Source organism: Artibeus jamaicensis, unplaced genomic scaffold (genome assembly GCF_021234435.1).
Source record: "Artibeus jamaicensis isolate MK-2021 breed Jamaican fruit bat unplaced genomic scaffold, CSHL_Jam_final scaffold_1964, whole genome shotgun sequence".
Lineage (NCBI taxonomy): Eukaryota > Metazoa > Chordata > Mammalia > Chiroptera > Phyllostomidae > Artibeus > Artibeus jamaicensis.
Window position 1 is genome coordinate 68,217,802 of NW_026522030.1, and position 15,042 is coordinate 68,232,843.

The window sequence follows — 15,042 nt, forward strand, 5'->3', positions numbered from 1 at the left end:
AATGCTTTCTCTAAATATTTGAGAAGATGCTATTGATGGTGACATCTGCCAAAGCTACACTCATTTCTCATTTTATCTCTGTTCTTTGTTTTGTGTTTATAGTCTAGGAAGTGAATATTTTGGATTTCCAATAATCTGAGGATATGAACAACCAGTAAGCCATAACAATACTCCCAAGAAAAACAGTGCTACCTCCTCTGAAGACTTCAGGACTTTTCTGGGTGGGATGTAGTGGTATTGCATTAGTATTTGATACTGGTTTATGTGCTGATAAAATATATCTTCTTTCCCTGGCTGGTATAGCTGAGTGGACTGAGCACTGGCCTCCAAACCAAAGGGTCACCAGTTCAATTCCCAGTCAAGGGACATTCCTGTTTGTGGGCCAGGTCCCCAGTAGGGAGCTATGAGAGGCAACCACACATTGATGTTTCTCTCCCTCTCTTCCCTTCTTTATTAAAATAAATAAATAAACATTTTTAAAAATTAATATAGCTTCTAGAACTATAATTCTAACTGTCCAAGTTTGTACTGGGTCAACCTCCATGAGGGTAGACCAGGATCTATAAAAAGAAAAGCTATTTACTAGAACCACCAATCCTTTCATGTCTTACTTCTTTTCTTTGGCCCCATTGCTATATCCACCTTTATCTTAATTCAAGTTAGATTCTATATCTCAGTATGTATGATGCTTTCTTATCAATATATTCAAGTATTTTTCCCAATTATTCTTCTATCACATAAAGCAATGGCCTGAATCAATCCACCTTCTAGTTCTTCAGAATTACATCTAAAATCATTAAACAATGCTCAAGATAATTATACAAACTTTCCTACTAGACATATACTGGCTCTCACTCTGACTTCCATACACTTAACTAATACTTTAATGTTTTCCATAACTTTTGCTCTCAATGATGTATTTTAAATGAATTCCTCAGACTTATTGTCTACTTCATCAATTCTCTTTTCAGCTCTGTCTAGTTTTCTGCTAAAACTTTGCATTCAGAATATTTTTAATATATAAACTTTTTAATATACAGACTTTTCAAACTTTCCAATTCTCTTTATACCTTTTTGGTTTATATCTTATGACTTCTATTCTGTATCTCTTAGAATAGTTGAAATAAACTTATTATACACCTTTTTCAGACTATTTTATTTCTAGTACTAGCCATCTCAATTGTTCTACTTATTAGATCTGTGACTCTCCTCCATTGGATGATTCTGTGTGATTTGAACACTTTCACTGTTTGAACATCTGTTATTCTCTTTTCTGGGAAGTCAAATTATGCTTTGACTATGGAAATGTCTGACACAGCAGTTCATTGCTTAACACTGCAATTCCCAGGCACTTCGCTGGCTTTTAATCTCTCAACCCTTCACATGCATCTGACACAACCATTAAGTTTTTCACTTATCAAAGGTATTTTTCCACCATGGAAAAGAAAACAAAAGGTAAGATTTCTTGCTGCTTCCTAGAGGTTGTGGAGGAGCTTTTCTGGTGTTGATTTCAGGGATATGGCAGCCCTTGATGAATCAGGCTTTAGGGAAGAAACTTAGTACTACTTCCATAGGCATTTGAGATCTATGACTAAACATTTATCCTGTGTAGATATCTAAAAACACAGAACCAAACTGTTAAGATCTTATTGTTTTTAATAACCCATAGTGAATTTTGGCAAAAGCCCCTGATTATACTACTAATGTTAAATGTTTCCTTAGTTTTTGTCTCAAACTGTTTTCTCTCTTGGCTTTGAGTTTGGTTGTGTTTCCAACTATTTTTGGTTTATTTTAGCCAGCATTCATATGCACATAGAGCTGTTTCTGCCCTATTTGACATATTTCTAATGAAATCTAGAAGTTCACCTTTGTGATGTTTTAATTAGGGTTGAACCAGAAATTTAAAAAATGGAGCAAATAAATATTTATCACATCAAAAGAATGTCACAGGTCTGCATTTACTCAGTATTTTTTATACAATCTCAATATTCCAATAAGACTTTGAGGTTTAATTTATGCCAAAGCATAAACCTCTGTCATTAAGTTTATTCTGGAGAAATTTTTAAACTGTATTTTCCAACAACTAACTGTTGAAATATAAATATTTATATTGTTTTAGTAAATTCTGCATTATTAGATATAGCTATTAACTCATTAAGAGAGCATTGCATCAGTCCAGTTGGAAGAAGAGTTATCTTGAAATAGAGGAATGTAAATAAAAGTTTATATTTAAGAGATATTTTTAAATTATTTTTAGCTTGACTTGATGGCCAGATGTGAGGAGAACATAGAGATATTGAGGATGACATCCATATTCATTCCTGATGAAAGTGCCATTGACTGAGATGGAGTAGACTGGTAAAAGAGCAGATGCAGAGTGAGAGTAGAAAGGTTTGAATATGAGGATGTGAAGTTTTAATAAACTTATGCTGAAACTCTTTATTGAATAATTTATTGTGCCATTGAAGGAAGATATGTTTGGAGTAAGGCACAACTTCATTGAAACATGAGCCACTAGAAAGCCTCTGAGTAACTAGAGAGGACAGGAATAAAGGACTAACAGTGAGGCCAAGATAAGGACAAGACAAATGCATATCCTGTTCCAAAGGAGTTGTGAGGAGATCAGGAGGTCAAAACCAGCTCTCTTCATGCACTTGGAGGAAAGTTATTGAGATGACATTTAGAACTCTCCATTTCCATATCTGACCCAGCATAACTATCAGTCTTTAGTAATAAAAATATAAAATATATCTTTCTGTATTGAAAACGGGCAGACCAAGAGACATCCCAGGAATAAAATGTCTATTTACTTGAAATATTCCCAATAGATTTGGCGGTGGAGAATTTTCCTTCTCAGTAGTGCTCCAGCATCACCAGTCATAAACATCATAATTTAGCTGTGGCCGCTTCATGTATGAAGTAGATGGAGTGGATTTTTAAAAGTTTTTGCTGGATGGTCTGGCTGTGATAAAGTGTTGAAAGATAGCTGGAGGCATTTCTTGTTAAACATTGTGCATGTCCCTAATGAGAGAAGAATGTTTTTGTTGCATGACAAATATGTGCGAGGGAGTAACAAGCCAGTCAGAGCCATTATCAGAGCGAATGAGCCACCTAAGTGACAGCACGACTGACATGTAGGCTACATTCTCCTCTGCCTTTGCCTGCAAACATGAATTGATATGCAGGCATGCTCTTTGTCAATCTTCTTAAAAAAATCATGGAATTTGAACATTTCAAACTTCAGAGTTGGCTTGTCTCCAGGCTGTAAGAGTATATAAAGTTACATCAAAATGAATCCCCAGAAACACAAACAATCCCCTGATGGGGAAAACAAAAGGCCATATTGCTGTATCAACTGCTTTATTGTCCTTCCCCCATTCTTAAAAAATACTAACAAGATCCATAGCTTTGTGGACCTCATAATCACTTCTGCTCTAATAAAGAAATAAGGCAGGGAAAAGGTACAGAAGAAAGACATCCCCAACATTAGTTTCTCTATGGAATGTAAGAACTTTCAGAAAAGATAAGAATGTCTTAATTAATTAGTTAATTAATTCTGTAATCATATATTGATGTCCTACCCCTAATGAGGCTTTTGTACCCTGGCTGATCACACAGGAGAAAATTCATGTCTCCAGGCAAGCTTAGGTATGTATGGCCAGACAGTAACAAACCTGTAGAATAGTATTTTGAGTGCATTCGACCTCTTTTTTCCGCACCATTTCTCATTTTCCATTATTCTCTCCTTCTTTCAGTCATCTACCTTCAAAGTTTCCTGTCAGAAAAATCCTTAAAAATATGGACTCTGGAAGTTGGTGGCAAGATAGGTGGGAGCAGAGCCCAGTTCTCTCTGTACTCAGCTGGAACATCTAGCTGAACTTCTGAGGAACAGAATGAACAGCCAATGGAATCCCAGCTTATATGAAGTTTGGAGGCCAAATATTGTAGAGGTCATTGGAAAACAGATAGTGAGGAGATTGAGCTGGGATGGTAATGTCCCTGGGATCTACACAGGGACCTAGGCGGCTGTGACCCCTGGCCTGGCACCTACCACAGGATACGGGGAGGAGAGATAGATCATCAGCTCCCTTCCCTACCAGAGCAGGGAGGACAGTCCAGCACCAGGAGGGACTTGGATGCTGGAAGTTGCTGAGGAGACTAGAGATGAAGTGGGAGACACACACAGGCAGTACACATACACTGGGACTAAGGACGCTGGCACCAGAAAAATTGGAGTGCTAGGTGATACCTGGAGAAGGAAGGAGTTGGGCTGTATCAAACCCTGACTCAGATAATCTCCAGACTAGTTGGGAAGTCAGGCTGTTTGAAAAATGGTGCACTTGTTAAGAACAACAGGCACACGCTTTGTAAGGAAATCTCCACCAGCGGCTGACTCACCCCAAAGGAAATTTGACCTGCATGACCAGAGGCTGAGTAGCTGAAGGAAACAGTGTGCCTGAGCTTAACTCAGGCTGCATGCCCAGAGACTGGTTTCAGCATGGCAGCTCACCAAGAACCTGGAATGAAGGCTGGGCAACTGTGAGTATTGTGGCCCAGACCTGGTCCTCATCCTCCCAAAACCATAGTAAGGGAAAAAAGTAAAGTCCAGCCCCACTCTTCCTGTGGCATCAGAGAAGACCAGCAGAACTCACTGAAGTGGTTTAAAGTCCACAGGAGGCTTATTTTTCTTCCTTTCTTTCTTTCTTTCTTTCTTTCTTTCTTTCTTTCTTTCTTTCTTTCTTTCTTTCTTTCTTTCTTTCTTTCTTTTCTTCCCCCAAGTGAGACAATAGGACATGGAGTTAGCAAGGGTCCAGAGACTGATCCAAAGGTGAAGCACAAAGCTAACCCCCCAAACAGAGAAAATTAGAGAAATGTCACTCTGCTATCCCATAGAGCTTGCATTTTATTATTTATGTGTATTATTATAATTTTTCATTATTTTACCACTTTTATTTTGTTAGTATTTTTCTCTCCCTAATGTTTAGTTTTCCTCATTTTATTTCTTTGTCTAATTGTATTGTTTGACTGGTTTTCTTTATTCTCTCTTTATTATATTTTAATTTTTCTTCTTTCACTTCACTCATGTTCCAATAACACACTATTCTTGATTGCATACTTTCTATTCTGGTTATCCAAATCATATATTTCTTGTCATATTATTGTTGCTCCAGTACTATTGCAGATAATTGTTCCATGCAATTGTACATACTACACAGAACCCTCCATTATCTTAGCCCACTATTCCTGAGCATTATTATTGCTGAGGTTAACTCTGTTTTACTTCACACTATGCCTAGTTTCTATCCTTTACTTTCACTATGTCTCACCACCTAACCTTGCACAAGTGCTCTGTTTTCTGGATTCAGCTCACAATCATCCTCCCCTCTAACAAGAGTCTTACCTCTTTTTCATTTTTTATAAAAAGTGGCTATTTGGGTGATATATCATAGTTAATGCTATACTTATCCAAAGAATTTTCTATCTCTTCTCTATTTGCTGGTACTTTAAGTCCCATAAAATACTCCCCCAATGACTTACTCCATTTTGCCTACCCCCTGCTACTGATCATACACAATACTAGATGGGATCTGTGAACATCAGCATACCTGCTGGAAGAGAGAAACCCCCAACAAAGGAACAAACCACTGGGTAAAAACCCAAGTACATCAAGAGAGCCCACATGCACAAAAGTAAGGGCAAACCCAGAGCATCCAGACAAGGAGATCAAAGAGTCTATACCACCAACCTCCATAGAATCCCTACCATAGAAGTTCACTCTACAGAGATAGCTAGCAAAGTGAAACAGCAGGAAATGCAGAAACAAACAAAAAAAGTCACCTAAAATACGTACACAAATAAAGAACATGAAATCAAAAGGAATGGAAGGCTCCCCACTAAAAGAGCTAAATGAAATGGAGGTAAGCAAACTATTTGGATATGGAATTCAAAATAATGGTTATAAAGATGCTCAAGAAATACACAGACAGCTACAGAGAACTGAATTAAAATTATAACAGCAGAAAAAATAGAAATGATAAACAAAATCCAGGAAGAAATGAACAATAAAAATTCAGAAATCAAAAACACAACAAGAGAAATTATGAGCAGGATGGATGAAGCACAGGGTCGAATCAGCAAGCTGAAGGACAAGGCAGAAAAAATAGCCAGAAAGAGCAAGAAAAAAAAGAAACTGAGAAAGAATGAAGAGATGGTAAGGGAACTGCAATACAACATGAAACATAATAATATCCATATAATAAAAATACCAGAAGGAGGACAAGAAGAAAAAGGGATAGAAAATCAGTTTGAAGAAGTAATGATGGAAAACTTACCTAAGTTGATGAGAGAAGAAGTCACACAAGTCCAGGAAACACAAAGAGGGTCCCAATCAAGAGGAACCCAAAGAGACCCACTTTAAGACATCATAAAATGTGCACAAAATGGCAAATTCCAAGACAAAGAGAGAATCTTAAAGGCAGCAAGGGAGAAACAGAAAAGAAACATACAAGAAGCCCCAATAAGGCTAGCAGCTGACTTTTCAATGGAAATACTCCAAGCCAAAAGATAATGGCAAAAAACATTCAAAGTAATGAAAGCCAAAGGCTTACAACCCACAGTACTCTATCCAGCAAAGCTCTCAATTAAAATGAAGGCCAGTCCTTCATTTTAATGAAGGCCACTGGCTGGTGTAGCTCAGTGGATTGAGTGCGGGCCTGTGAACCAAAGGATCGCAGTTTGATTCCCAGTCAGGGCACATGCCTGGGTTGCAGGCCAGCTCCCAGCAGGGGATGCACAAGAGGCAACCATACATTCATATTTCTCTCCCTAACCCTTCCCCTCTAAAGATAAATAAATAAAATTTTTTTAAAAGAATTTAAATGGAAGGCCAAATAAGGAGCTTCACAGACAAAAGAAGCCTCAAAGAATACATGTCCACCAAATCAGCTCTGCAAGATATGTTAAAGGGAATGCTTTAAGAAAAGGAAGGAAAAGGATGAGAATGAGAGGAACACAGGAACAAAAAAATGGCAATGAATAAGTACCTATCAATAATAACGAACATAAATGGATTAAATGTTCCAGTCAAAAGACATAGAATAGCTAAATGGATAAGATATCATGACCCACACATATGCTGCCTATAAAAGACCCACCTCAGGACAAAAGACCTACACAAAATGAAAGCAAAGGACTATAAAATATTCCAAGCAAAGGAACAGGGGAAAAAAAGCTGGGGTGGCAATACTCATATCAGAAAAAAATTGACTTCAAAAAAGAAGTCATACAAAAAGACCTAGAAAGTCACTTTATAATATCAAAGGAAGAATCCATCAAGAACACATAAACATTGTAAATATGTATACACCCAACATAGAAACACCCAAATACATTTAAAAAATCTTGGAGGACTTCAAGAAAGATACTGACAGTAACACAATTATACTGGGGGATTTTAACATGCCACTGTAAAAAATGGATAAATCTCCCAAACAAAATATCAACAAAGATAGTGTGGCATTGAACAATGTTTTAGATCAGATGAGCTTAATTGATATATATAGAGAGAGAGCCTTTCATCCCAAAGAAGGAAAATACACATTTTTTTCAAATGTACATAAAACATTTTCAAATATAGACCACATGATAGGACACAAAACAAGCCTCAACAAATTCAAGAAAATTGAAATCATACCAAGCATTTTCTCTGACCACAAGGGACTGAAACTAGAAAACAACCCCCCCCAAAAAAAACCCCTCAAAAACACTCAAATTCATGGAGATTGAATAGCAGGCTATTAAACAATGAATGGGTAAAGAATGAGATCAAGTAAAAAATCAAAAAGTATATGGAAACAAATGAAAATGAACTCATAGCAACACAAAACTTACGGGACACAGCCAAGACAGTCCTGAGAGAGAAATTCATAGCGATACAGGCCTACCTAAAAAAGATGAAAACATTTTAAATAAAGGACCTAACCCTACACCTATAAGAATTCAAGGAACAAAAACAAAGACAGCCTAGAAAAAGTAGAAGGAAGAAAAAAAACAAGATCAGAGAAGAATTAAATAACATAAAGACTAAAAACACAATTCTAAGGATCAGTCAATCCAGGAGCTGGTTCTTTGAAAATATAAACAAAATTGACAAGTCTTTAAGCAGACTCATCAAGAAAAAAGAGAGAGAGGACCCAAATGAAAACATTCAGAAGTGAAAGGAGAGATTACAATTAATACCACAGAAATACAAAGGGTTGTAAGAAATTACTACACAGAATTATATCCCAAGAAATTTTAAGACCTAGCCGAAATGGACAAATCTCTAGAAAAATATAATATTCTAAAACTCAACGAAGAAGAAGCAAAAAGCCTGAACAGACTAATAATGGCAGATAAAGTTGAAGCAGTAATCAAAAAATTCCCAACACACAAAATCTCTGGACTGAATGGCTTCACAGCAGAATTCTACAAAGCATTTAAGAGCTAACCCCCATCTTTCACACACTATTCCAAAAAATTCAAGAAGACAGAAAACTCCCAAACTCTTTTTATGAAGCCAGCATCATCCTAATCCCAAAACCAGACAAAAACACGACAAAGAAAGAAAACTTCAGGCCAATATCACTAATGAAAATAGATGCTAAAATCCTCAACAAAATATTGGCAAACCACATCCAACAATACATAAAAAAGATCATACACCATGACCAAGTGGGATTCATCCCAGGAATGCAAAGATGGTACAATATTCACAAATCAATAAACATAATAAATATCACATAAACAAAAGCAAAAACAAAAATCACATGATCATATCAATAGATGTGGAAAAAGCATTTGATAAGGTACAGCACCCATTTATGATAAAAACATTCAGCAAAGTGGGAATACAGGAAGCATTCCTCAACCTAATTAAAGCCATATGCGAGAGACCTACGGTCAACATCATACTCAAAGGGTATGACTCCCACTAAAATCAGGAACAAGAAAATGTGTCCACTTTCACCACTTATATTCAACATAGTATTGAAAGTCCTAGCCACAGCAATCAGACAAGAAAAGGGAATAAAAGGCATCCAAATTGGAAAGGAGGAAACAAGACTGTCATTGTACACGACATGATAGTACATGGGGGGGGGGGCCAGTACATGGCGGACTCTGCCAGCAAGTCCCCTCGTCCACCATGGATGAAAGTGACACTACCAAGACCTGATCTGCTTGGGGAGGAGAGGTGCCCAGTTTCTCAAAGGAAAAAGGCCAGAGCCCCTTCCTCTAGGGGCTTTTATTGGGTTGTAATACACAGGAATACAGGAGGTAAGGATCAAACAGTAGATAACATTTCAAAGAAATCTGAGGGTTCAGTCTAAGTCAGTGTCTGTCAGGAAAGGGGGTTGCCGAAACATTGGGAGACATACTCATTTCCTGCTTGGACCCTTAACATATGAATGAAAGCACTCTTAGCAAAGCAGGTTTCACAGGACTTTTAGGAATTCTTTTTTATGCTTGATCACCCTGAATACCACTTTAGCAAGGTGAGGAGCTGCACCACATCCCCATCACAGGTTTTCAGGCTTAAGTGGATTAGAGCCAGGAAGCTCTTCTCCCAGAGGACATGGGCACTCAGGCTAAGTCAGAATACCCATGGGGCAAGGGTCCATCACTCCCTTTTTGTTGCAACCTCCCGAGTCCTTCCATGATGGCCTCCCAAGTGATTGTGTCTGGCTTATGTTGCTCTTCTCTGTGAGGAGTCTTACCTGTTATGGACTAACCGACCATACTTTAGGGGCTGGGGAGGAAGCACGGGCAGCATTTTCTACCAGAGACAAGCTTTGTCTCTTTGTGGTTTACATCCCAGAAGTCACTCACTCAGCCTTAGCCATGGGGGGTAGTTACAATTCCTGAAGCCAGGCAGAGCAGTTCCCAACAAGTATACAGACTCAGCCAAAAAACTGCTCAACCTAGTAAATTAATTTGGCAAAACAGTGGGATACAAAGTCAATATTCAGAAATCAAAGGCACTTTTGTATACCAACCATGAAATATCAAAAACAAAAATCAGGAAAAAAATCTCATTTGATGTAGCATCAAGAAAAATAAAGTACCTGGTAATAAACCCAACCAAGGAGGTAAAAGACCTGTACTCAGAAAACTAGACAACACTGAAGAACAAAATCAAGGAAGACACAAACAAATGGAAACATCTACCATGTTCACAGATTGGAAGAATTAACATCATCAAAATGTCCATACTACCCAAAGCAATTTATAGATTCAATGCAATACCAATTAAAGTACCAATGGCATATTCAACAGATATAGAACAAACACTTCAAAATTTTATATGGAACCATAAATGACCCTGAATAGCTGCTGAGATTTTGGGAAAGAAGAGCAAAGTAGGTGGGATCATAATATCTGATGTCAAACTATATTACAAGGCTACTGTAATCAAAACAGCCTGGTACTGGCATAAAAACAGGAACGTGGACCCATGGAACAGAACAGAGAGCCCAGAAATAAACCCAAGTCTCTATGGTCAATTAATATTTGACAAAGGGGCAGCAGCATAAAATGGAGCAAAAATAGCCTCTTCAATAAGTGGTGCTAGGAGAGCTAGACAGCTACATGCAAAAAAATGAAACTTGAGCAACAACTTACACCATACACAAAAATTAATTCAAGGTAGAGAAAAGATTTAAATATAAGTCATGATGCAATATAAGTTCTTTAGGAGAACATAGGCAAAAAAATCTCAGACATTCCACACAGCAATATTTTCACTGATATGTCCCCTAGAGCAAGGGACATAAAGGAAAGAATAAACAAATGGGATCTCATCAAAATTAAAAGCTTCTGAATGGCTTAAGAAAACAGCATTGAAATGAAAAGGGAACCAACTGCATGGGAAAACATATTTGCCAATGATACCTCAGACAAGGGTTTGATCTCCAAAATATATTAAAAAGTCACATGACTCCACTCTAAGAAGACAAGCAACCCAAATTAAAAAATGTGTGGACTTGAACAGACACTTCTCCATAGAGGACATACAGAGGACCTGGAGACATATGAAAAGATGCTGAGTATCATTAACCATCAGACAAATGCAAATTAAACCACAATGAGATACCACTTCACACCAGTCAGAATGGTCATCATAAACAAATCAACAAAAAACAGGTGTTAGAGAGGTCGTAGAGAAAAGGGAACCCTAGTGCACTGTTGCTGGAAATGCAGACTGGTTACAGCCATGGTGGAAAACAGTATGGAATTTCCTCGGTAAACTAAAAATGAAACTGCCTTCTGACTCGGCAATTCCACTGCTAGAATTATGTCCTGAGAACCCTGAAACACCAGTCCAAAAGAACCTATACACCACAATGTTCATAGCAGCACAATTTACAATAGCTAAGTGCTGGAAGCAGCCTCAGTGCCCATCAGTCAATGAATGGATCCGAAAACTATGGTACACTTACACAATGGAATTCTATGCAGCTGAAACAATGAAGGCACTTCTACCCTTTGTGACAGCACGCATGGAACTATAGAGCATTATGCTAAGTGAAATAACCTAGGCAGCTGAAAGACAAATACCAAATGATCTGGCCTTTAACTGGAACCTAATCAACAAAAGAAACAAGCAAGCAAAATATAACCAGAGACCCTGAAATTTAAAATAAGCTGACAGTGATCAGAGAGGAGAGGGGAGGGGATCATTGGGGGAAAGGGTGAATGGTTTACAGGAACATAGGAACAAAAACAATGGGGGTGGATACAGGGGAGGGAGGTGAGGATTGCTCTGGTGTTGGAGAAGGGTGGGGGCAAAGGGCAGAAAACTGTACTTGGACAACAATAACATTCAAAAGTATTCAATAAAAAATTAAAATTAAAAATATATATTTTTAAAAAATAAAAAAGAAAAAAATCTTGACAAGTTAATGACCTATTAAAATGGTCTATTTAAAACAACTAAATTAGGACAGAAAATAATGCTTATCATAATAAAAATATTATTTTAAATAAAAAGACTACAGCATTATACACATTTGTGAAAATCTTAAAACAAGAATGGCTGGCATCAATATTTTTAAAATTTTTAAAAATTTTCCCACTTTTTTTTTATCCACTTTAGCAGCTGAGAGAATAAACACAACAGAATACCATTTTATCATTTCTCCTCTCCCACACACACCTTTCAATTGCTTTTTAATGATCTCAAAATAAAAAGCAAGTGTTTAAAGTAGCCCTCCAAGCTTTGCATGACCTCCTCTGCTATCCAGTGCCCCTCTCCCTTTAGTTCAAGAAGCATCCACCAACTGGGCCTTCTTTCAGTTATTATAAAGTAGATCTTTCCACCTCAAGAGACTTTATGCTTTCTTGCCTGCACTTGTTCACTGGGTCCTCTACTCTCTCAACTCTGAAGCCACCTCCTGATCAATACACACACCTTTTGCCCTCACCATCTGCACAATTCATCTTCATTCAAAACATAAGTTCCTTAAAGACATGATGTATCCCTTCTCTTTTTCTTCCATTATTTTGTCTCATAATACCACACCCCACGTCCCTGCAATAAGACTTTTCACATGTTTTTATTGCATTGATTTATGTAATTATTATTTAATTCTCCTCTTTGTAACCTCTACTAGATAAAATATTGTGTCTGCTTAGTTTAACATGCAGTGTGGTATATGCTAGGTTTTATATATATTCAACAGAAGTAAGTCTTGCTTGAATGTGGTTGGTAGGGTATGTGAATGTCTAGCACAAAATAGACAGCAATTTGAACATTTCACCTAAAATGCCATATGGTGTGTTTGAGTGTGATGTTGTTATATTACAGAATCATAAGCTTATGATTTTATAATAATAGATTTTGTAATAAAAAGGGCATTATTTATGCCAGACCCTGTGTGTGTAAACTTATATATCATGAATAAATGAATGGTTCGAATATTAAGATTAATAAAATGAGATCACAAACATGCTCATCATAAAACATAATTCTGAAATTAGATTTAATCAGTTCGGAGTCTCTTGACAAATAGAATGAAAAGAGGAAATCCATCAACCGTATAAGGGGACTCACACTATTTCTTCAAGACAACTAAATCTCTCCCATCGAAAATTGCAGAAGCTTTCTCAAACAGATAATTTCATTTCACAGTATTGAACAGAACTGATAATTATATATGAGTATGAGCACTGATAGGTGTGTCCCACATTAGACTCCAGACTTCTCTAAGGCACAGACCTGCTTACTCACTATAATATTCTGGTATATAACACAGTGCCTGAAATATTAAGAGGTGCTGCTAGCAAGCCCTTCTTTTCTAGACTATTTACTCTTTCATTCAACAATAATTTACTAAGCAGTTACTATATGTGTGGCTCTGTCCAAGACACTAAAGAATACCATGAGTAAATGATGAAAATAGTATACTTTATCATTTTTATAGCACTGGGAGTCACAAATTCCCCATGGCTGCTTTGGGTTTGGGATTTTTGTTGTTTTGTTGTTGTTGTTGTTGTTATTGTTGAGGGGTTTTTTTTTTGCTGCCATTATGGCATTTGATGAAGTATGACAGAAAATATTAAAACATGATGAAACTATGTAATGAGAAGTATAACAAAAGTTTTTCATATACTTCACTTTTTAAAGGTTCAACATGTTTCAGGGATATAGCATCTGGAGTGGCCAGAGGAGATGGGAGAATGCAGGCCCCTTAGATCCACTTCACTGAGCTGAGTTTATGACAGAATCTGAAGGAAAAAAATCACTCCAGTCTGTACTTGCTGATGGCAGCTGCTACCGCTGAAATTCCAGTGTGCTCACCTTTGTTCTACAGAACAGGACTAGCTCACCAAATTTTCTTTTCTTTGTAGCAGCAGACAGTGGCAATTCAAACTACTTTTCTTTCTTCTTTCAAGTCAATCTAGTATTTTCAGCATTCCAACTCCATGTAGCTCTTTTCATCTGAAGTACTTTATAGTTAGTTACAGAAAAGTAGAAAGGTAATGGGGGCACAAAAAACAAAATCATGATTCTTGGGCTATAGCTCTTTTCTATCCTCACTCAAGAATATGTTTTTTATTGTTTTTAGAAAGAAAAAGGGGGGAGGGAGGCAGGTGAGAAACATTGATATGAGAGAGAAACATTGATCCGCTGCCTCCTTTAGGCTCTTCAACCAGGGATCAAATCCTCCACCTGGCTATGTGCCCCAACTGGGAATCAACATGCAACCATTTAACATTTTATTTATTTATCTATGTCTTTAGAAAGAAGGGAAGGGAAAGAGAAAGAGAAGGAGAAAAACATAAATGTGCAAGACAAAAATCAATCAGTTGCCTCTTGCTTGCTCTCAATCGGGGACCTGGCTGCAACCCAGGCATGTGCCCTGCCCGGGAATCAAACCTGTGACCTTTAGATTTGCAGGAGAGTTCCAGACCCACTGAGTCACAACCAATTGGGGCCAAACCTGCAATCTTTTCAGTGTACAGAACAATACTCTGACCAACTGAGCCACTCAGCCAGGGCAGACTATAGCTCTTTTTAACCGAAGTTTGGCCATTGCACCATAATTTCCTATAGTAGGACACATTTATCATCAAAGGAATGAGTAATCCAATCCCTTCACCTTCTCAGGCATGTATCATAGCACAAAGTTTGAAAGAGGGAATAAAAGATGACTCTTTTTGGGTTAATCACTTTATCATTATGAAATGTCCTTTGTCTCTTCTTACAGCCCTTGTTTTGTAGTCTATTTTATCTGTTTATGTATCTTTTTCTATCCTCTTACTTTCGGTCTGTGTGTATCTTTTGATTTGAAGTAAATGTCTTATAGACAACATTTAGATGAGCCTTGGTTTTTACTCATTCAAACACTCTATGTCTTTTGACTGGAGCATTTTGTTACATGCATCTAAAGTGATTATCAACAGATGTGAACTTACTGCCATTTTTATTAACTGTTTTCCGATTGTTTTTGTAGTTCTCTATTCCTTTCTGATTCTCTTGCTGTCCCTCTTGTATGTCGATGA